A 22,547-nucleotide genomic window follows, 5' to 3' on the forward strand; every position below is an offset into this window, starting at 1 on the left:
GATGCTGGATTTTCTGATTTTGTTTCTTCACTGGTAGCGTGATTAAGATTTGCATGGAATTTGCTTGAGGATCATCTGTGTTCCCAAAGCAGGGATGTCATAGGCTTGTTTGAGGTCATGGAACATAGGAAATAAGTTACTCTCAAAAGTTCTTCACTCCTCCCAGGCTATTATTTATAGTAACTGTAAACAAAATGTGCTGAACTTTGCTTTTTAATTGTGAAATCAGGAGTAGCGTATCATTTGCTTAGCACCTGCTTGCAAAGGCAAATGCTGTTTACCTGTGCTGAGTCCCAAATTAGGATTATCAAGTGTTCAAGGGGAAGCTGATGCTCTGGGAGGCTCAGGCAGAAATTTAACCCTGCCTGGAACATTCTTTTTGAGAGCACTTGTTAAAACATGTGAGCGAGCTGTGCACATCCCTCTTGTGCAAGCAGCTTTGGCTGCTGGTGTTTATCCTCTGCTAGATGAGGGACTCGCTGCACTTAGAAATAAAAAGTGCAACCAAACACCTTGTCTGAGCTGCTGCTGTCCTGCCACAATTAGGTTAAATATCAAAAGGTGTGTCCCAAATCCAGGCAAGCCGTTTGTGACTGGCTTGGTGAATGAAGGTGGTTTCCAAGACAAGTGTGAGTTTGCCAGGGTTGTGTGAATGTTGCCACAGAGAAGATACTGAGTTTTTTTGTTTGTTTGTTTTATAGAGCATTGTGTAAGATTGTGCTTGGGCTTGTGGAAGCCAAATCTACAGAAAATCCCTGAAACCACAATCTGTATATTTTGGTAGGAGCAGGAGTATACAGGCAGTACAAAGAAATCCATGGAAATCAGGGCTGGTCGTATTGCAGACCAGAATCTCCTGCTTGCTGGAGGGAAGATGCCAGCCTGTGATCCTGAAAAGAGATGTTGAAACCCATCACAGACCCCTTATTGCCTCTGCTCTTTGTTATTTCCCCTGTATCAGGGTGGTGGTATTCTCAGCAGCCAAAGTTCGAGTTGTTGTTATTTTAGCTTAAATTTTTTTATTTCTTAAAAGTTTCCAAGCCTGTCCAGAATAATTCAGGTTGGGTCAAGCTGAGGAGAAATTGCAGTCTTTGATTTCAGCCATCCCAGGTGGGTTGGGTGAATTTAGCTGGAAGGGTTTTGTATAAAGTGCCACAAAGACAGAAAGTGTTCCCAGAATTTAATATGGAGTTTAATCCTGTATTGTGCTGGTATCTCTCTCGAGATTAGCTAGATTACAATATAATTTACTAAATTGCAATGTATCACAGCAGCTTTGTGTAATCCTGTGCTGCAGATACCCAGAGGTTCAGAGTGCTGCTGAATTCCCAATTCTGCTGAAAACAGAAAATATTAGCATTTGTAACATGTCAGCTGAAATATTCCAAAAATGGTTTCAGCTTTTTGCAGCTGGATTTGTACCCACTATTTTATCCTGAGTGTGGGCAGGAAGTGGGGCTTTGTACACTCCCAATCCCAGGAATGTTTGCTGCTCTGGGTACCACCAGCACCTCTCCCACTGTGAGGAAAGGAGCAGTGATGCTGCACTGAATGCAGGCAGCCCCAAAAATGAGTCTGTATTGCTAAAAGCAGAAGGATAAAGAGAATTTATGCTCTCAGATGTATGGATTTCTATTTTCCCCCCAGTTATTTCTTACCTTTGCTGGCACTGGGGTGTGTTTGGAGCACTCTTGGTGCATTCTTGAGCCCTTGTGCTCACAGCAGCAGAACAGGCAGAGACAACCAAAGCCACCTAAACAGTGCCAGATGGAAATCCCCCATGTCAGCTTCACATGGCTTCACCTCTAAATGTTTGGGCTCTGATTCCAGGCTTGTGCCCTAGTTTGTTGTGTTCCTTTGGAAGCTTTGTTTTCTGTAATTAAAAAATGATGATTACATGCAGTCACCAGCTGTGCCAGGCACAGTTCTGCAGCGAGCAGAGCTCTGTGACAGATATGTTCAGATGGATTGGTCACATTTTTCTCTAATAACCCATCAGGAGCCAGCTTGCTTTTTATGTTTTGATAGTCTTGGTGTTCACTGCAGAGCTGAAGAAAAGCATTGTGGATGGTTCCGCCATTAATTTGGTTGTATCTTAACAATATTTGTATTTCATAGAACCATAGAATCCAATAATTTATTTGGGTTGGGAGGGGTCTTAAAGACCCTCTAGTTCCACCCTGGGACACCTCCCACTGTCCCAGGTTGCTCCAAGCCCCATCCAACCTGGCCTGGGACACTTCCAGGGATCCAGGGGCAGCCACAGCTTCTCTGGGCGCCCTGTGCCAGGGCTGCCCACCCTCACAGGGAACAATTCCTTCCCAATATCCCATCTAAACCTGCTCTCTGTCACTTTAAACTTCTATCCCCTTGTCCTGTCACTACATGCCCTTGCAAAAAAAATACCTCCCCCTCTTTCTTGTAGACTCCCTTCTTTATTTTTATACCCTTGAGTTGTGTTAAATTATGTGTTATTCTAAAAACTACTTTCTCATGCTTAATTTAAACCTCTCACCTGATCATTGCACAAGGCACTTTCCCATGTAGCTTATAGAAGTAATGATATTCAAATTTCTTATGTATTTTCTGTTCTGCTTATAACTTCATGAATTAATATCCTCTCTTTTTTTTTTTCCCATTCACATTTATTTTAAGCTGTACAGTTTTAGGCAATTTCACCTACTTTCCTGGGGAAATCCCTGTGTGCCTTCTGTGCAGTGACTTTCCATACACCCATGGACAGCTGGATGGCCAAACCTGAATGCTCTTGTTGGTTGTTTTTGTGGCTTATTTCCCCCCACATCTTGCTGTTAGTATTTACCAACCTTCAGTTCCAGTGACTGAGTATTTTTGGTGCAAAAACTAGAATTAAATAATATATTTATATATATATATAAAAAATATTAACTGCTCAAAAAGATCCCAAAGTATCTGAAAAAGCAAGAATCAAATTTGAACAACACTTTCTACTTGCCCAAGTGGCAAAGTGAACAGTATAAAAACATTTCTGAGAACATTTGGTACAAGGGGCCTGTTTGGAGCCAATTTTCTCCGGAACAGCAATCATAGTGAACTCTTGGATTTTTTAATATTACTCTCTACTTGGAGAGTGATAGATTTAAAACACTCTCAGTCCTGAGAATTTTACTTGTTTACTTGAGCAGTTTGAAGGGAATTGGAGATTAAGTCCTCAGTTCCTTGATGTTATCCCTTGAAATGCAGGCTCCTTGTTTGTCATCTATTCAATTTTCCTTGCCATCATTTTTATTTGTATGTAAAGAGAAAAGACATCCAGGGTGGTTCTGGGAAAGAAAAGCCTTCAATAGATTTTTTTTCCTGCAGCATGAACAGAAGTAATTTGACAGCAATTACAGCACCAGGGCTCTGAGGAGAAGGACTGAGTGACTCCCATCCTTTCACACAGCATCACTTCACTCCGAGTGGCAAAACAACAATGGCCATGATGCCCTGTGAAGGCTGACCTAGAGCAGAGGCTGGGCAGAGCTAAAGAGTAAAGCAGGGATTTATTAAAAAGCCTCAATGGATCCACCTTGGGCAGCACAAGAGCCCAGCCAGGGCTGCACCCAGATGAACCAAAATGGTCACAAAATGCATGACTGGTCAAGGGGTCGCTCACTTTTACAAGTTCTGCTCCATTTGCATATTGGAGTTATTGTTCAATTCCAGCTTTAGCCCATGAGGTCCCACCCTGCTTGTTTTTCTCTCTTCAGTCCCTGTTGTTTGTGCTCTTGGGCTGAGATTTGGATCATCTGTCTTTGGTCCCCAGCTGGAGAAGGAATTGTTTTATCTCTCTGCTCTGTGCAGAGAGCCACCATGCCCTGAGATGAAGCCCAGACCCACACACTAAAGCAGCACAGAATCTGAAAACTATAAAAGCTAAAACCTGAGGCATTGGCCAGAACCAAACACTGCCCAGAGCCAAACCAAACCAAACACTGCCATCTCCTGAGGATGACACACCCCTGGTGCATGTGGAATTGCCTTTTTTTTTGCAGCTTTGTACAAACCTGCCTGAGAATCATGAGGAGATGTGGATGGATGATGGGCTGAGCAGCTCAAGGTGCCACAGGGTCTTGTCCCAGAGGGAGCATCCCAGAAATAGTCTGGGGAAGAGACCTTCCAGAACTTTCTTCCCTGTGAAGAGGCCCTGGCACAGAGAAGCTGTGGCTGCCCCTGGATCCCTGGAAATGTCCAAGGCCAGGCTGGATGGAGCTTGGAGCAACCTGGGACAGTGGAAAGTGTCCTGCCCACAGCAGGGGGGTGAAATGAGATGTTTAAATCCCACCCAAACCATTCCATCCTTCTCTGAGTACTTTAAAGCTCACTCATCTCTAACCTCCCATGCTTCTTTTCAAGGAAAGAGTTTAAATAAAAGGTACCCTGTCATATTCAAAGTAAAGGATTAAAAAAGAATTATGGAAGGCAAGAGCTTGATTTGGATGTTTAAGATGTCTTGTAAAAATCCCGAGAATTCTCTAAATAGAATTTAAACTGAAAGCATATGAAGCCATGAATTCTCAGCTCTATTTTCACTGTTAATATTGTATAACTAAAGCCAGATCCAGAAAAAAAAGGATTCTTTTAATGGGAGGAGCATAATTTTAGCACAGCTGCCACGGAAACACACAGGGCCAAGCTCTGCCCACAGTTGCCTCTGGAGATAGCTGGGTTTAATGCTTTTGCAGGAGCCATGTAGAGAAAATCTCTGACATGCTGTTACTAATTTCATTTGTGGAAGATGAGATAAATATTAATGAATATAAACACATATTATATGTAGACTCACCAGTTAAATAACTGTGCTGGCTGAATTAATGTGCTTTGTAGTCAGGAACGTTCAGCTGGAATGATGCTTTCTGAAAGGCAATTTCTGCGAGTTTATAATTTTGTAAATGCTACCTGAAAAACCTCCTGTTGAAGTTGGGAGCCTGCAGACATTTTTTCCTCCACATCAAGGTAATTTCCATCCCTTTTTTCTGCTCCTCACTGCTTCCTTGGCAGCACTGATCAAAGCATCTGAGGGGTGCCTGATGAGCAGCCTTTCATTATTTCAACCAGGACCAGGTTTAGGACCCAGAACACTGCATGGCCTCCTAAAACATCTGCTGCAGTTCTGGTGAGGAACAGGACTAAATAACTGAGCTTTGGAGGATATAGAAATTAGCTGACAGAAATAAAATAAGGTGCAGCTAATTCGTGCTGCCTCCCCATGGCTCCAGCTTAAAAAGATTTAAAGATACTGAAAAGTGTCAAAATAATCAAAATCTATTATGCAACAGTAGGAAATACTGAAGCTGTTCTTTAAATAGCCAGTGACACAGAAGATTTTTGTGTGCTTTCCTGGGGGGTTACTGTTCCTTTTGAAATCCTAAAAGAGGTTGCTGCTATTTTCTTTAGTCTTTTACAGTAGTGGGAACTAAAAGCTAGAGGTACAAATTGTGTGTAGATAAATAAATTCGGTGATACTATGCATCCTATAGTGAAGAATATGCATCATATAATGTGCAGTTATAGAAAACTGTAGTCATTTTAACAAATTCATAATCAGGAAATGCCATTTAACATAGAAGTCGATGTATGGTGCTCATTTATTTATTAAGTATGCCAGGAGGATAGGGAAAATTGAGGATGAGAATTCTGCTGGAAGCTGTGTCCATCATAAAAGAGGATTAAGGTGCTCAGGAGGGTGAGTTGCTTCACTCACTTGGCTCTCCACAGTCAGGATTTGACCCTAACACTGTAAAAACACTGAGATGTTTCTAATTGAGCTGAATTTGAATTATGACCTCTTTGGCAACTCTTGCATTTCACTTGGCTTTGCTTTTGAACTGCTGCAGGTTTTGTTTGGGGGTTTTTCTTCCTCCCTGGAGCTGGATAAATTTGCTCAATAACATTTTAGGATAGATGGAGTGTTGGACTGTTTGGAATGAGCTTTTGGTGACATTGACCTAAAGGTGCCACTACTCAGTGAATAAAAAACACTTCCCCTTTGTAACCCTGAACTTGGTTTATTCTCTAAACCTGCAGGAAAAATGCATTTTGCTTCATCATGATCCATTAATTTAAGAAATACTTCTGACTGTGACAACCCTTCCTTTCAGTGGTCCTGGTAATCACAACAAATGAGGTCAGCATTTCCCTTGGTCCTCCTCAGGCTGTTAACGTCCGTGTGGGATAATCATGGGGACAGAAAGAACTATCAAAAAATGTCAGGAAGGCCAAAATGGTTAGTTTTCATTGTTGCCATTGTTAGAAAGTTCAAGAGAAAGAAGTGCTGAGTAGCACTGCTGGTGATAATGACAAATAGCGAGGGCTTTGCTTAGAACAGAGGGGGAAAAATTACATTCAAGAGGGCTCTTGGGAAATCAGGCTGCCTGGGTGGCAGGAATTTCAATAAAGAGCTTTGAAGTGATTTCAGAATAATTTGTGATGCTTTCTGATAAATTTGGGTGGATAGGTGAGGAACTTGGCTGCTGTAAAACTTGCTTGGTACCTGTCTCTAATAGGAAAAAAGGGGACCTGGGTAATAACAGATCAGTTTAATTTTCACTTGCCCGAGGGAAAAAACCTGAAAAAAAGCACAGGTCTGGAAGGTGCTGGACAGTTAAAACTAGTTAAAACTATGTGGTTGTTTGGGGAAGTGTCATCTCATACCAGAGTAATGTCATCCTCTGACAAGATTAAAAGTTCTCACTGCTGTGGGAGGGACATTATGTGACAAATCCCAGCTCTTTTGGGCATGGTCTTTCTGTGCCAGACTCAGGATGAAACTGGGTGCAAAACGGTTGGATGATCATAGAATCCTGGAATGGTTTGGGCTGGAAGGCACCTTAAACATCATCTCATTCCAACCCCTGTGCCACAGGCAGGGACACCTTCCACTAGACCAGGTTCTTCAGGGCCCATCCAGCCTGGCCTTAAACACTGCCAGGGATGGGGCAGCCTTCATCATCCTCACTGGGAAGGATTTCTTCTTAATATCTAATCTAAATTGATCTTCCTTCAGCTTAAAGCCATTCTCCCTTGTCCTGTCATTACATGCTGGTGTGATAAGTCCCTCTCCAGCCTTCTTGTAAGCCCCTTTTAGGTACTGGAAGGCTGCTATAAGGTAAATTAAATGGGTATTTTCAGGTTGTTTAATTCAGTCCATGATGGTGAATAAAAGATGTTGTTTCCTATATTTGTGAGCAAACTAGTACAAGTTTGAGAATCTGTAGGCTAGTGTGATGCCTTAAGGAGCTGCAACAGAGGCTAGATGGAGTTAAGAGGAATAAATTGGATATTTTTGAAGTGCCTTCAAAGGCCACACCCTGGCAGTACCCCCATGGCTCCAAGATGGAAGCAAAAGAGAGCTTGGTCACAAGTTCTCACATTTTTATAAGTTTTTGTTCATTTGCATACAGGAGTTAACTGTCCAATTAATAGCTTCAATTTATGAAGTTTCATCCTCCTTGCTTGCTTGCCCACCCTCCTCTTCTCACGCTGTTTATGCTTTGGGCCTGAAGTTTGAAGAGATTGTCCTTCAGTCTCCAGCTAGAACAGGAATGTTTTGTCTTCACCACCCTGTGAAAAGATCCCAGTAACACTTAACATAAAGCTAAAAGCCGCACACCAAAGCAGAACAGAAAAACTTATAACCTCAGGTAGGTTTTCTCCTAAAAGGTAGGTTTCTTCCTTAAGGCAGGTTTTCTCCTAAAGGTAGGTTTCCTCCTTAATGCAGATTTTCTCCTAAAACCTATGGAGAGGTTTTGAGCCTTGATAAATTGAGAAATGGTGATGGAGAGCCTGGGAAAAGCTCTCAGTGAGTGTGAGATGCTGGGTTTGGAGGAAGCAGCCCAGCAGGCAGCAGCTGTTGTGCCAGCAGAGGCTGCTGCTGCTGACACTGGGTCACAAGCTGAACATGAGTCAACAAACTGGGCCCACTGTGCAAAGGCAAACACCACGCTGGGTGTAAACTGTGCTGCAGACAGCAAAACACACACTGCTGGCTCCTCCTGCTGCTCTCACCCACAATACCCAGTTTTGGGGCTTGGAGCTGTGCTCCTGAGGACACCCTGCACGCTGCCCTAATCCCTGTCTGTGCTGGGCCAGGGCAGAGCTGTTCACTGCTGCCTTGTGCCTGGCTGCTGTCTGGCACAGAAAAGCTGCTTCCTCCTGCCAGCAGGGAAGGCAGAGACTGATGGGGGTGAATAAATGGGGTTCTCTTTGGGTTGCTGGGCCATGCACAGCTGCTGTGACACTGTGACCACTCCAGCTTCTTTAGCAGGTGTCCATTTCTGTTCCACTTCTGTCCATCTGTTTTCCCAGACAGAGAGATGCTCATGCTTAGGGTAGCTGTGGAAGTCCAGTATTATTTTTTTTCCTTGATCTCATTGCCTGTTTCTCTTGGTTTTAACTGTACAGTCCCAGAGGATGATCGTGTCCCCCATACTGGATTTTTAGGGACATGTTTTTCACACAGTACCTCGTTGCATTCTGTGGGTGCTGCCTGAAATCCACAGGGCTCCTGGGAATTGCATCCACACTGTCTTTGTAACTAGTCTGAGCTCAGAATGGATCAGGATCAACTCCTCTTGTCTCAGGAGCACCTCATTTTCCTGCTGCTAAAGGCAGGTGATGGAACATCCTGAAATATGACCCCCTCTCTGGAGGTCATCTTGTTTTCACGTGTAAGGGGGACTGCAGGATATGCAGAATTTTGGCAATAAATACAGATTTATGGCTTTAAACCACAGTGAGGACAGGTAGTTTTTAACAAGCTGTTAGACCAGGCTTTAGAATGCTTTTGCCTTCCTCTCCTAAAGACATCCAAATAATCTTTCCTGGCTCTGTAGCATTGCCAGGAACAGAAGGGTTGGTCTCCAATGCCCCCTGCAGCAGATCCTCAGTGCTCAGTTGCTCCATGAATATTTCCTGGAGAATTTTCAGGCCTTCCCAACTCACAGCTGTTTATGAGGGACTTTCTGCTGGCTGCCAGCGCGGCTCTGGGTTTTGCTGGGCTGCGCTGATGGAAATGTGAAAGATGAATTAACCTGCAGGTGCTTAGTCAGAGCTGGCACATGGTTTTCCAGGCATGGGAGCCAATTCTCAGGGTCAGAGTGTCTGGAGTGCGTGTGGCCAAGTGCCTGGATGGTGGCCAGCATCACGAGAGTGGCTAATTACAGCAGGTTGGGCAGGGGACAGGCACCACTTGGTTCTTGGCCTCTCCTTCTTTGCCAAACGGTGCTGGGGTCACACAGCACAGGGGGAGAGACACCCATGTGTCCCTGCTCTTTGAGCACAGGCTCAGCAGCATCCCCAGAAGTTCCTGTAGCAATGCAAGGGCTAAACAAACAGCAGCAGATGGGATGGCCCCGTTGTTGTGCTCCACAAAGCTGCCAGACAACTCCAGGACATGTTTTGTGGAGTTGCTGCTCACAGTGGGTCGGTCTGAGTGATCAGGGAGGAAATGAGGGAGCAGCAGGATTGCTGCTGGATCCTTCTCAGTGCTGATTAGGAAGGAGCACTGGAAGTGTTGGCTCACCTCTGAGCTCTGTGTGCTGCTGCTGCAGAGAGGGTAAATACAGAATCAATAGCAGCTTTTAGAACACCTTTTTTTTTTTTTGCCGAGACAGTTCCTCCCAGGGGCATTTATTTTAGGAGAGAGGTTATCTCAGGAGTCTTTTTCCCGAGAGACTTCTCTGTTATGTGATGTTTTAGCAAGAAAGACCTTCTCCAGAGACTGCACATTCTCTCAGGGGATTAATGTTTTGCAGAGCATTTCCTTGCATGTTTCAAGAAAACCAATTTCTGTCCCCATTTATTTGAAAACAACACCTCATATCAGTCATAGCCTTTGGTCTGTGGTGTGGTGGCCTCCCTCACCTCCCAGGCTGAACTTCAGGTGGACAGAAGTCATGCTGCTGTATGCAGCCAGTGCCTGTGATCAGTGCTGCCCTTGGTTACAGGTACTCAGTGCTTGGGTCACCATCCTTTCTGGAAATCTCATCCCTTGCTGCTGTAGGATAAGTGTCCAGGAATACAGCCCCAGGCTCAGGGAATAGTGGAGCCAGAGGCCACAGCAGCTTGGACAATTCAGTCCTTTTCCTCTCGGTTTCCCCACAGGAATGACTTTGCTGCCATTTGCGTGCCCAGTTCAGCCCTTAAAGGGCTTTCCCAGAGTCCCAGGGTGACAAATTCAAAGCCAAACAGGGAGCAGTGTCGTGCTGCTTCCCACCAGTGCCAGCACTGCCACATGATGATTTCTGGAGCTGAAAGACCTCTGAAGTCTGGAAAACCCTGGAGTGACTGCCTCTGGGCTTTCCACTTCCAAGGCCGGGGATTGCTGGATTCCCAACCTGGTTTAAGTAGGGCAGAGAATGCGAGTGGAAGAGGAAAGAAATGTCACAGGCTGGCAGGGAGCTGTCTGCCCCTGCAGGGACCCGAGGTGGATCCAAGCCATCAGGCTTCACAGCCAGGACGAGCTGCTAATTTCACTGGTGGCATTGCCCCAGCTGCCCTGCTTGGAAAAACGCTTGGGTTTTGTTTGTGCACAAGGGAGTCGTGTTCTGCGGGTGCCCCGTCCACCACGGGGGACGTCTCTGTGAGCAGAGGGCCAGCACTAATGCCATCCTGTGTGGCTGGGAATGAATTCACCCTTTATTCTGTGCTCTCCATCCCTGCTGGGCTCGCAGCTCACAGGCGGGGAGGAGATGCTGCCATTTGCAGCTCCACACCCTGGTGCCTCTAATCCCAGACAAAACCCGGCCCATGGAGCAGCAAACACAACAAGCCCTCTATTCTTAGCCTGGAAAGCCTCAAAGCTGGTTCTTTGGGGTGTGGGGCGATGAATATGCAGTTGCTGGAGCTCTCACAAAGCCTTGAGCTGGGAGCAGGCGCTCCTCTCCCATTGGATCTGTAGCCTTCGCTGCAGCTTTTCACAGTTACATAAATATGGCCTATTTTCCCCTCCCAAATTAACATCTTGCTCACTAAGTTTAGGCTCTTGCATGCATACAATACAGACCTGCTTTTTCACATGCAGCTGGAAATCCTGGGTTGCCCAGGGAGAAGCTGTCCCTGCCCCTGTAAGGCTGGGGGGCACCTTCATGGTGGTGACAGAGAGTGGCACTGACAGTGTCCCCTTGGAGGTCCTGCACACCACACTGCAAATCATCAAATTGCCCTTTTTTTTTCCCCCTCTGGGAGAGTCAGATCCCAGCCTACAAGGCTGACAGAGTGTCTGTCCTCCTAGAGACTAGAAGTTTGGCTTGGGGCACACAGCAGACAGCTCCTCACTCCCCACAGGACACAGAGAGGGGGATTATTTTCCCCAAAGATGGTTCTTGCCCACCCTCCCCAATGGCTCTGCAATGTATCCCAATTAAAACAGCCCTACAGAAAATGGATGTCACTTGGAAATCTCCCAGCCCTGGGCTGTAGGAAAGCTGTGCATCCTCAGAGACTCCTGACAGCTTTGTTAGTGATGTAAGTAATACAGAGAGCTGCAAGAGAGATGCCCACAGCCCCCTTTGCAGTGATAGTGCTCCCAGTTTTAGCATCCTAAAGGATCAGCTCCTCAGCACCACTGGGATCTCTCTGGGACGGAGAAACAATCATGGTCTTGTCATGGCACCAAATCTCAGCATTTAGCTGCTCTTGTGGTCGGAATGAGGATGGGAATACTGATGCCTTGTGAAGGCTGACCTAGAACAGAGGCTGAAAAAAATAATAAAGCAGGAATTTATTAAAAGGTCTCAGTGGACCTACCTTGGGCAGCACAAGAGCCCAGCCAGGGCTGCACCCAAGATGAACAAAAATGGTCACAAAAAATGGACAGCCAGTCACAGGGTCTCTCACTTTTACAAGTTTTGCTCCATTTGCATATTGAAGTTAATTGTCCAGTTCCAGCTCCAGCCCATGCAGTCCCATCCTTCTTGTTTTCTCTCTTCAGCCCACGTTGTTTGTGCTCTTGGGCCTGAGATTTGGATCATTTGTCCTTGGTCCCCAGCTGGAGAAGGAATTGATTTGTCTCCCTGCTCTGTGCAGAGAGCTCACCATCCCCTAATGTGAAGCCCAGACCCACAGAATAAAGCAGCACAGAATCTGAAAAACATAAAAGCTGAACCCTGAGGCATCAATACCTGGTTAAAGGCCCTGAAGTGATCATCCCTTGGGCCTTGGATGTGCTGCTCCAGGCAGAGAATCCATTCACAGCCACAGACCCACAGCGAGACCTTTTCTCTTGCAGGGCTGATGGAATACTGAGACTGGAAATATGTTCTGACCTGTGAGGAGGAACTTTCCTGGAGCTGGGTGCCAACATCCTGAGGTCCGTGGAGCAGGCAGAGTACTGGATTTTGGATGGTAGGATGGATCCTATCCTGTGCTGTGGGAATGTTCATCATTTTAGGTGAATCTTGAAGGCGTGTGACTGAACACAGCCACCCAGAGATGGGGATGGGCCTGGTGTGCTCCCAGGTTAACTGCTGGGCAGGGTATTGACTTGGAAATTCTGCACTTGTAATTCCATGCATCACCCATTGATTTCTATTAGCAGCAGCCCTGTAGCTAGAGATCCATGTGTCTGCAAACACCAGTGGGAAACCTTGGAGTAAAACGGGTGAGTGGGGGTTTTGGGGAGGGTAGGATACCTCAAACATCTGACTTGACTTTCATTTTCATCCTTCTGACCAAACTGAGATCCCCCAGGTGAGATCTGAGTGGCAAAACACTGGAGCAGAGGAGAGGAAGAGATCTGGGAGCGTCCAAAAAAAGCTGAAAAAGGCCTCAGGTACAAAGCTCTCCCTTCCTTCCAGAGGATCACACGCTTCTAAGCATGCAGTGTTTTAGGGAAATAAAACCTGTGGAGGGAGGAATTGGTGCCCCTTTGGGAAGGATTCTGGCTGGATCTCTGGCTCCCCCGTTTTGGGCAGTGCCAGGGACTGCAGGTGGCTCTGCCAGCAGCTTCCTGACACCATCCGAAGGGGAGGTGGCACGGCTGGAGACTTTCAGCCCCTCCAACAGCCCTGCCAGCCCTTTGCATCTGCATCAGGACAGCCCAGAGAGCGGGGATGAGAGGGGAGGCTGAGCTGCTGCTGTGGGATGTGCTCAGGCCAGCCCCCTGCCAGCCCCCAGTGTCCCTGGGCAGCACTGGCCTTGGGGCTTTATTAGGAGCCACCCACGAAAAGCTGAACTGTCACTGCAATCCCTTCCTGCATAGGTTTGAAATAGAGTTGGAGAGAAATTCTAGAGAAATTTCTTTCTGAAATAGATTTGTAGAGAAATTTTAAAGTTTGATTTATTATTATTATTATTATTATTGTTATTATTATTACTATCACTATTATTATTATTGTCGTAGATAAATTTTAGAGAAATTGAAGAGAAATTTCTTCGTGAAATAGATTTGTAGAGAAATTTTAAAGTTTGATTTATTATTATTATTATTGTTATTATTATTACTATCACTATTATTATTATTGTCGTAGATAAATTTTAGAGAAATTGAAGAGAAATTTCTTCGTGAAATAGATTTCTAGAGGAATTTTTAAGTTTGATTTATTATTATGATGATTGTTATTATTATTACTATCACTATTATTATTATTGTAGAGAAATTTTAGAGAAATTTCTTTCTGAAATTGATTTGTAGAGAAATTTTAAAGTTTGATTTATTATTATGATTATTGTTATTATTATTACTATCACTATTATTATTATTGTCGTAGATAAATTTTAGAGAAATTGAAGAGAAATTTCTTCGTGAAATAGATTTCTAGAGGAATTTTTAAGTTTGATTTATTATTATGATGATTGTTATTATTATTACTATCACTATTATTATTATTATAGAGAAATTTTAGAGAAATTTCTTTCTGAAATAGATTTGTAGAGAAATTTTAAAGTTTGATTTATTATTATTATTATTGTTATTATTATTACTATCACTATTATTATTATTGTCGTAGATAAATTTTAGAGAAATTGAAGAGAAATTTCTTCGTGAAATAGATTTGTAGAGAAATTTTTAGTTTGATTTATTATTATGATGATTGTTATTATTATTACTATCACTATTATTATTATTGTAGAGAAATTTTAGATAAATTTCTTTCTGAAATAGATTTGTAGAGAAATTTTAAAGTTTGATTTATTATGATTATTGTTATTATTGTTACTATCACTATCACTATCACTATCACTATTATTATTATTGTTGTTATTGGTATTGGTATTGGTATTATTATTTTAGAGAAATTGTTGAGAAATTTCTTCCTGAAATAGATTTTTAGAGGAATTTTAAAGTTTGATTTATTATTATTATGATGATTATTACTATTATTATTTATATATTATATAAAACCAATATATACTACATAATATATTGAGAAGGCTTTCATGTCTTCATACAATTTTACAACACAGAACTAACCAATATTTTATTCCTCACACAAAACACCGATTTGGTCAGATTAAACCCTTTTTTAACCCAAAAATAGAACAACTAAGAAGCATTTTAAAAACTTTTAATCCATTTTCAGTCTCATGTGAAGGATGAGACAATACAGATATTATAATTCACACCATCACAGTCAAAAGTCAATTATTTCCTAATTACAAAACATTATAAGCATTTCTTAACCTATCAACTTTTACTGAACTATACTATAAATACCTTAAAACCAATTATCTAAAATTACCCCTTGTAAGTTCTACTAGGATACATCTTTCATAGTTCTATTTCTCTAAAATATTTACAAAACTGTCTTTTAAAACTTATTTCTAATTCCATTTCTCTCTCAACAATATCTATCTTTTTCTGTAACATTTCTAAGCCAACATTTCTTACCTCAAAATTTATATGCAAATATATACTATATAATCCTTCTGTCAAACTTTAAGATTTCTCTACAAATCTATTTTCCACACCCAGGTGACAGCAAACAAAGACCACGTAGTCCCTCATGCCCAAAAATTGTATTTGTTTTGGTTTAGGGTAATTTTGAGAGAAAAATTTTTAAAGGTTTTTTTTTTTTTTTTAGAAAAGTAAATTTAAATGTTTTGGGTTTTTAAATTAGTTTAGGGAAAAGATTTTTTTGAGAAAAGTGGAAATTTTGTTTATTTAAAAGGTAAAGTATTGATTAGTATAAAAAATTTATAACATTAAATAAGAAAAATGTTTGTTGTTTTAAAAGAGATGATAAATTAAGAAAAATTTTAATGGGTTGTAATTTGATTTATTTAGTTTTTTATTAGTTTTTTGGTGTTGGAAATGTTGTGGCTTAGGTTTTGGTGGTCTATAGGTGTGAGTTTTTGGTGGTTTTTTGGGTGTTTAGTTTAGAGTAGGTTTCAATGGGTTTAAAGAAAAGGAAAAAAACCCTATCGTTTAGGGAGGTTTTTTTTGTTTTAGTTAGTTAAAAATAAATAAAATAAAGGAGAGTTTTGTTTTGTTGTTTGTAGATAATATAGGAGTAGGAACGTGGAGGAGTGAGAGGTTCTGAAAATAACTGAGTCCTTTCCTCGCTCTGATGGCACATGAGGCCCTGATCCTTTTCCTGTCCTTTTCCTGTGCCTTTCCTGTCCCTGTCCCCTTCCTGTCTCTTTCCCATCCCTTTCCTGTACCTTTCCTGTCCTTTTCCTCTTTCCTGTCCCTTTCCTATCACTTTCCTGTCCTTTTCCTGTCCCTTTCCTGTCCCTTTCCTCTCCCTTTCCTTTATCTTTCCCGTCCCTTTCCTGTCCCTTCCCTGACTCTTTCCCATCCCTTTCCTGTACCTTTCCTGTCCTTTTCCTCTTTCCTGTCCCTTTCCTGTCATTTTCCTATCACTTTCCTGTCCCCTTCCTGTCCCTTTCCTGTCCCTTTTCTTTCTCTTTCCCGTCCCTTTCCTGTCTTTTTCCCGACTCTTTCCCGTCCCTTTCCTGTTCCTTCCCTGATTCTTTCCCATCCCTTCCCTGACTCTTTCCTCTCCCTTTCCCATCCCTTCCCTGACTCTTTCCCGTCCCTTTCCTCTCCCTTTCCTGTCCCTTCCCTGATTCTTTTCCATCCCTTTCCTGTCCCTTCCCTGACTCTTTCCCGTCCCTTCCCTGACTCTTTCCTGTCCCTTTCCCATCCCTTTCCTCTCCCTTCCCTGACTCTTTCCCATCCCTTTCCCGTCCCTTTCCCGGTGCCCGGGCCAGCAGCGGATGCTGGCCATTGCCCCAAGGCAGCATCCAGGCCTCGGCAGTGCTGAGAGCCGGGCTGGCAGTGCCCCCCCAGCCCAGCCCCTGCTCCGTGTGTGTGTGTGTGTGTGTGTATCTGCCACAGCTCCGCTCTCCCTTCTCCCCCTGCCCTCTCCTTCCAGAGCCCTTGTTCCTCCCGCGGGGGAAGGAAGGGGCACGGTGCTGCTGCTCTGGAGGAGAGAACCGAGCCCGGGACAGGTCCCACACCCGCCCCGATGCTCCGGGATCCCGCAGCTCCTCAGGGCCCCAACCAGCCAAGGCCATCAAGCACCAAAAGCCACGTAGCTGCAGCACAGGTAAGAACCAGGACGGTGATGAAAGGCCTTCCCTGCTGGAGGAGGGATTTTGAGTTTTTCCTGCCCCATTTTCCTGCGGGGAAGGGCGACTCTGCAAAGTGGGAGGGGAAGGGTGATGCTCGGATGTCACCCCATTAATGGCACTTCGGTGCTGCTCCCCCCTGCGTTAATCTTCCCGTGGCGCCTTGTGAATGGTCAAAGGGACACAGGCAGGGCTGGTAATTAGTCAGCAGGCGGGGAAAGAGCAGTTTTAATTAGGCTCAGCCCAGCCCGGGCTGGGGAGGAGCGGGGCTGCTTCTGGGGTGATCTCCGTTGCAATGGGATTAGCGTTGGCCTTTGATGCTGGGAGAAAACACCAGCCTGCACCTCGGAGATCTTCCCCATCTCGGCATCTCCCCCCAGCCCTGCTTTGCTACTGCTGTGGTTTTAAAATGGTGGATTGCGTTTGCTTTGAATATTTGGGTGTCTGTGACAATTGTGACTGAGCGAGCTCTGGGGCTGAGCTGGTTAAAAACGAGACCAATTGGAGCGAAACGATTCCGTGAGAGCTGCGCTGAGCTGAGGCCGGAGCAAAAACTTGCACATAGCAGAGGGATGTGCACTCTTTGGGGAAGAAGCAGCAGGATTGGGGGGTTTATGTTCCTCTAACACCCCCACAGCGGTGAGGGTCAGCTCCTTGCTCTCCCATGGGTGGGGGAAATAAACTGGTTATTTGGCACAGCTGACAAATACAAGGGGCCCGTTGTGCTGGCACCTTCTCAGCTGCTGTGCCCCTTCCCGGTCGAATTGCTCCAGCTGGGGAGCCCACAGGTTGCAAAATGAGCGGGGAGAGTCCCTCTGCCCTGCTGAGCCGCCCTTCTCTCATCCCTGCAGCGCTGGGACAAGCCTGGCCCATTCCCCTGTCCCCTGCCATGCGGCTCTGGGGACATTGCCCATCTGGGCTTTGGCATCTCTCTCCAGCCTGGCAGGGCACGGGCACTGCTGGCAGCCACTCTCCCGAGGAGAAGCTGCTGCTGCGTGCATCAGACATTTTTATGAAAGATTATGAAAGAACCGCCGTCTGCTGGAGGAAGAGGACGAGCTCATCTCGCTCACCTCATTTATATTTTAGCTCAGGCTACAGCAGCAGCCTCCAGAGATGGATGAAAGAGAAATCCCAGCTCAGCCCGGTGGCCAGCTCTGTTTGTACTTCATCCAACAAAAGTTAAACGCGTGCCCAGGTGGTTTGCTGTGATGGAGTGACCTCCCCGTGGCACAGCTGCGCATCCATGGAGCGTGAACAGCCCCAGGAAATCCTCGCTCTGGGACCCGGGTGCCCTGCAGGCCCCAGGCTTTGGAAGAAATGCGATAAGAGCAGGGCAGAAGCAGACCTTATCCATCATAAATGGCTTTTGGGCTGCAACCCCGAGGTCTGGGGCTGATTTTTAACACTCAATAAACAGCTCGTTTGCAGTAGTCAGCTCACGGAATGCAGGCTGCTTGCAAGCACCTCGGATGCTCTCCGGGCAGAAAATTAACCTTATCTGTCAGCAAGCGCGGCTCCCTGAGCTGTGCTGAGCATCAGATCTCAATCAAACCCTGTGAGGGACCGGGCAGGCCGTGGCAGGGATCTTTGTGGAGCTGTCCCAGCTTCCCAGCCCTGCTCAGAGCTGCGTTCCAGCCGCTGCCATATTGACAGCAGAGCGCTGCCGAGAGCTGGGAGGGCTCCAGGGCTGCACAGAGCAGCTCTGTGTCAGCTCCGATCCCTTCTGCCTCCCTGCTCCGCGCTCAGCATCCTCCCCGGCTCCTTTCCGCGGAGCTGCTGCTGGGCACCCAGCGCGTTTCCTCGGGGAACAATTGGGAAATATTAATAAAGTGCTTTAAAGGGGAAATTCTTCCCTTTGATTCCTGCCTGCCCTTCTCAGCCTGGAGCTTCCTGCCCTGCTTTGCTGTTGGTTTTGTGTCCTGCCTGCCCGGAGGAATTGGGGAGGGAGCAGGGGAAGCATCTGTTCTGCTGCAGCAAGCGCCGAGCCCAGGAGCCACGAGCATGGCCAGGAGACGCTTTTGTCATTGACACAGGGGACAATTGAAATAGCTGCCGTGCTCTCGAGCTAAGCCACAGACACATCTGCGGATCTCACTTTATGTAACTCGTTTTTATTTTTACTTTTGAACGTACGCTTTCATTTTCAAGGGGAGTTTGGCTCAGTGGGTGTCTCCCATCTCCTGCCCTGCCTTGTAGAGCATATGTGAGGTGGCTGCTTGGTTTCCTCATCTGTCCCTGAAACTCTGGCTCTCCTCGTTTCACCTTTTAGGATTTCTTCCCTGCCAGGCCTGATGTGGAGAATGATTGGAGGTTTAAGATGAATAGATAAATCAACTCCTTAAAAACATTCATCTGTGGACATTTCCTGCTCTCCACATTACCTGAGTTTTTTTGTTTGTTTGTTTGTTTGTTTTTTAAGAACAGGTTCTATTTGCAATTAAGATAAGTGTATGGTTTGTTTTGTAGTTTAGCAAGTGATCTACACCAATCATAATTCCTTCCTTCCAAGGCAGACACCTTGTGCTTTCAGACAAGACAGCAGGGCAGCCTGGCACAGTGAGCAGAGTTGGATGCAAGTTCCAAGAAATTTCCTTCCAGGTTTAATTGCAAATGGTGGTGGAGAAGAGCAATCTCTGGAGAGTGATTAATTAATTAGTAATCTGAATTCCCTTGGGGTTGGGCCCATATCAGTGCCACTCTGGAGTCTGGATAAATTTGGAATGACTATGAAGGAGAGCAAATGACATTTTGCTCCTTTCAGTAGTCCAGCAAAAGCCCAAATTCCCCCTGGGTTACAGCAGTGTGGCCACAGGTTTGTGACTGAGCCTAAGGCAGCTCACCTGCATTCCCAGAGCCTGGACTAGTGTGGGAGACAGCCAACCCCCTGTGATTGACATTTTGCAGCCACAGAGCCCACACAAAATCCCAGAAGGGTCTGGATTGGGAGGAACCTTAATGCTCATCTAGTTCCAGCCTCCTGCCATGGGCAGGGGCACCTTCCCGTGGCTGCTGAGCATCCTCTGAGATCTCAGAGGCAGCAGGGTCTCATGAAAACTCACCAGGGAATGACTTCACCTCCAGGGATGTAGCTGCCCAGCACCACAGCAAAGTGAAGAAGTGCTTTTCTTGGCAGGAGGGAAAATCCTCTTGGACCAAGAGGTTGTGAAAGCTTGAGCGAGGCCCTTGGAGCACAGCAGCAACCAGGAGAGATGCTGCCAAACACCCAGAAAAAGCACGAAGTAAAAGCAACTTTTTTTGGATAAAACCCATTTCAGTAATCAAAACACCTGGAATAGGCAGGGAGGCTTTGAAAATGAAAAGGACCCTGGAGAGGGAGATCAGTGTGTAGGGAAGAGGCTGCAAATTCCCCTCTGCCCTTCCACGGTGACAGGCAGCACTCCCAACGCTGCACGTGTTCACTGCGGGCGTGTTTGCTGCTGCCAGGTTAGGGGGAAATTGCTTTAGAGTAATTTTTGGAGAGATTTAAATTTTTGGATGGGATTTAAGCCTAATATCAAAATGAGTTATTTTATTAAAAGCATTTAAATAGAAACTAAAGAGTGGTCAGAAGCAGGGGGGCTGTTTTAGAAGGAATTTACTATAAACCTACTGCACAAAGGCTTTCTAAAATATTACCCTGTAAAAACCCCATAATTCTCTTTATCTGCAATTTAATTACATTTCCCGTAGTGCCTGTGTCAGAACAGTTCACTTATTCTTGTTCTCTATTAACTCACACCTGCCTCAGGAAACTAGAAGGAAAAATTGTTGGCAATCGAAGTAATTTGGGTGTTATTCAGGATCTCACGGAGCTCACAAAAAGGGTCTAATGAGGTACTGGAGAAGTAGGAATTGAGGTTCTCATGGCTGTGAGATGACAACATCTAAAAATATATATTTATATAAATATATAAAACAGATATATATTTATATAAATGTGTAAAACAGGTATTTATATAAAGAGACTACACATGTATTTATATATTTATAATTATATTTATATACATATGCAAATATATAAATTACGTAAATAAACATAACATGTTGATATACATTATATAAAAATATAAAATAAATATATATACATGTGATATTTTTATATAAAAATATATAAAAGCAGAGGGAGAAGTTGGAGCACTCTCATGATCCAGAGATTTGTCCCACCCAGTGTTGGTGGACCACAGCCTGATCTTTTTGGGACTGCAGCAAAGTCTCAGAGAATCTGAAAAATGGAGCAGAATCACTCCGAGCTGTGTAGATTGAACATTTTAGTGACCTCCTCCAGCCCACAATGTGTGTGTGGGTGAGCTGAGGGATGTCCTGGGTCTGTTATGAAAACCTTGCAGTGCCCAGAGGGAACCTAGAGCCATGGAAATGATGGATTAAACCAAACACAACACGCTAGAAGTTAAATTTGGCTGAGGTTTTGGGGCAAGGCCTGCAGCTGACTGTTATTTAACTTGGACAAACCAGCCTGTGGTAAGAGAGGCAGAGGATGAACCTCAACCTTCGACTGTGCTTTAGAGATTTCACTGGCCAGGGCATTTTTGCAGTGCTTGTCTTCTGCTAACTGGAGAAGTGATTAATCCCAGCCAGGACGACCTGGGCTTTGCCAGGGGAGGATGAGAAGAAGGCAAATATCTCCATGCCAGCCAGGCTGTGAAGGAGGGGATGGGTCCAGGCTGATGGAGAGCCCGGATCTTTGCTGCACTGCTGCTAATCCCTGTGTTTTTCTAGGAGGGTTTGCATCCCCAGGGATGGGGCCTGGTGATAATGTGCTATCTCAAGGCATGTTTCCTGCTCATAGCACCAGGGTGCCAGGGCCAGCAGTGTTTTAGCAGACAGGAAGGTGACTACAAGTTTCCAGGGAAAAGGCAATGACTTGTTAAACTGCAGAGGACTTTTTTATTATGAATTCTTTTTACTTGATTATATATTTTATTATAAAGTATCCTATTTTATTATCAATTCTTCTTCTTTCTGGTTTTCTGTTTGTTTTAGTCAATCAGCTTTGTCAGGATCCAAAAAAAAAGCAATGGAAATCCCATGGCTTGAGCTCTCAGTGAGGGTGTGTGACACCGGGTGCAGTCACTGCTGGCTGTGCTGAGCCCACAGCATGGCACACTTGGTGCCATGGGTGAGGTTGTTGGTACAGTCACCGTGGTGCCCTGGCCACCCCACACAAGTTCTCTGGTGGGTGCAGGAGGAAAAAAGGGGGATTGCAGCCCATCCTCTGGGGTGAGAGCACCGAGGGAGCCTGCAGGCATGTCCAGCCCCCGGTGGGTTCAGGCTGTCTGCCACACCCGTGCCCAGCAATGAGATCCTCCTTTGCTTTGTGCCAAAATCTCCCTTAGCCCTGCTGACACCTGAGCTCTTCAGTGAAACTCCCCATCCCTCCTGTCTGTGGCAAATGAGCGACATGGGGGCAACAACCTTCCCTAAAGCTTTATCCTGGCAGGCATCCCCCCCGATCCTCCCCGGCAGCCTTTGGCATCCTCCCGCGGTCCTCCGGGCCTCGAGGGGAGAGGCTGCGCTGCTGCTGCCCGGTGGGTGAGGCTGGGAGGCGCTGGGGTGAGCTGGGGTGTGCTGGGATGTGCTGGGGTGTGCTGGGATGTGCTGGGGTGTGCTGGGATGAGCTGGGGTGTGCTTGAATGAGCTGGGGTGTGCTTGGATGAGCTGGGATGCGCTGGGGTGTGCTGGGAAGCGCTGGGAAGCGCTAGGAAGCGCTGGGATGTGCTGGGATGAGCTGGGAAGCGCTGGGATGTGCTGGGATGAGCTGGGATGTGCTGGGATGCGCTGGGGTGAGCTGGGATGAGCTGGGGTGCGCTGGGATGTGCTGGGATGCGCTGGGATGTGCTGGGATGCGCTGGGATGTGCTGGGATGTGCTGGGATGAGCTGGGGTGCGCTGGGGTGTGCTGGGGTGTGCTGGGGTGTGCTGGGATGTGCTGGGATGCGCTGGGGTGTGCTGGGATGTGCTGGGATGTGCTGGGATGTGCTGGGATGCGCT

General features: G+C 45.5%; 1 long non-coding RNA gene across 2 annotated transcripts; it reads left to right on the plus strand.

The window, feature by feature from the left end:
- Positions 1 to 772: 772 nt before the first annotated feature.
- Positions 773 to 16,290, plus strand: LOC115496279 (uncharacterized). Of its 2 annotated transcripts, none has more exons than XR_003961752.4 (3): positions 773 to 4,977; positions 12,251 to 12,622; positions 12,703 to 16,290. It is a non-coding gene; the product is annotated as an uncharacterized lncRNA (long non-coding RNA). The 2 variants fall into 2 exon arrangements; XR_012057230.1 differs by having other exon boundaries at positions 12,251 to 12,793; positions 15,463 to 16,284.
- The last annotated feature ends 6,257 nt before the right edge of the window (positions 16,291 to 22,547 follow it).

This window comes from Taeniopygia guttata, chromosome 8 (assembly GCF_048771995.1).
Source record: "Taeniopygia guttata chromosome 8, bTaeGut7.mat, whole genome shotgun sequence".
Lineage (NCBI taxonomy): Eukaryota > Metazoa > Chordata > Aves > Passeriformes > Estrildidae > Taeniopygia > Taeniopygia guttata.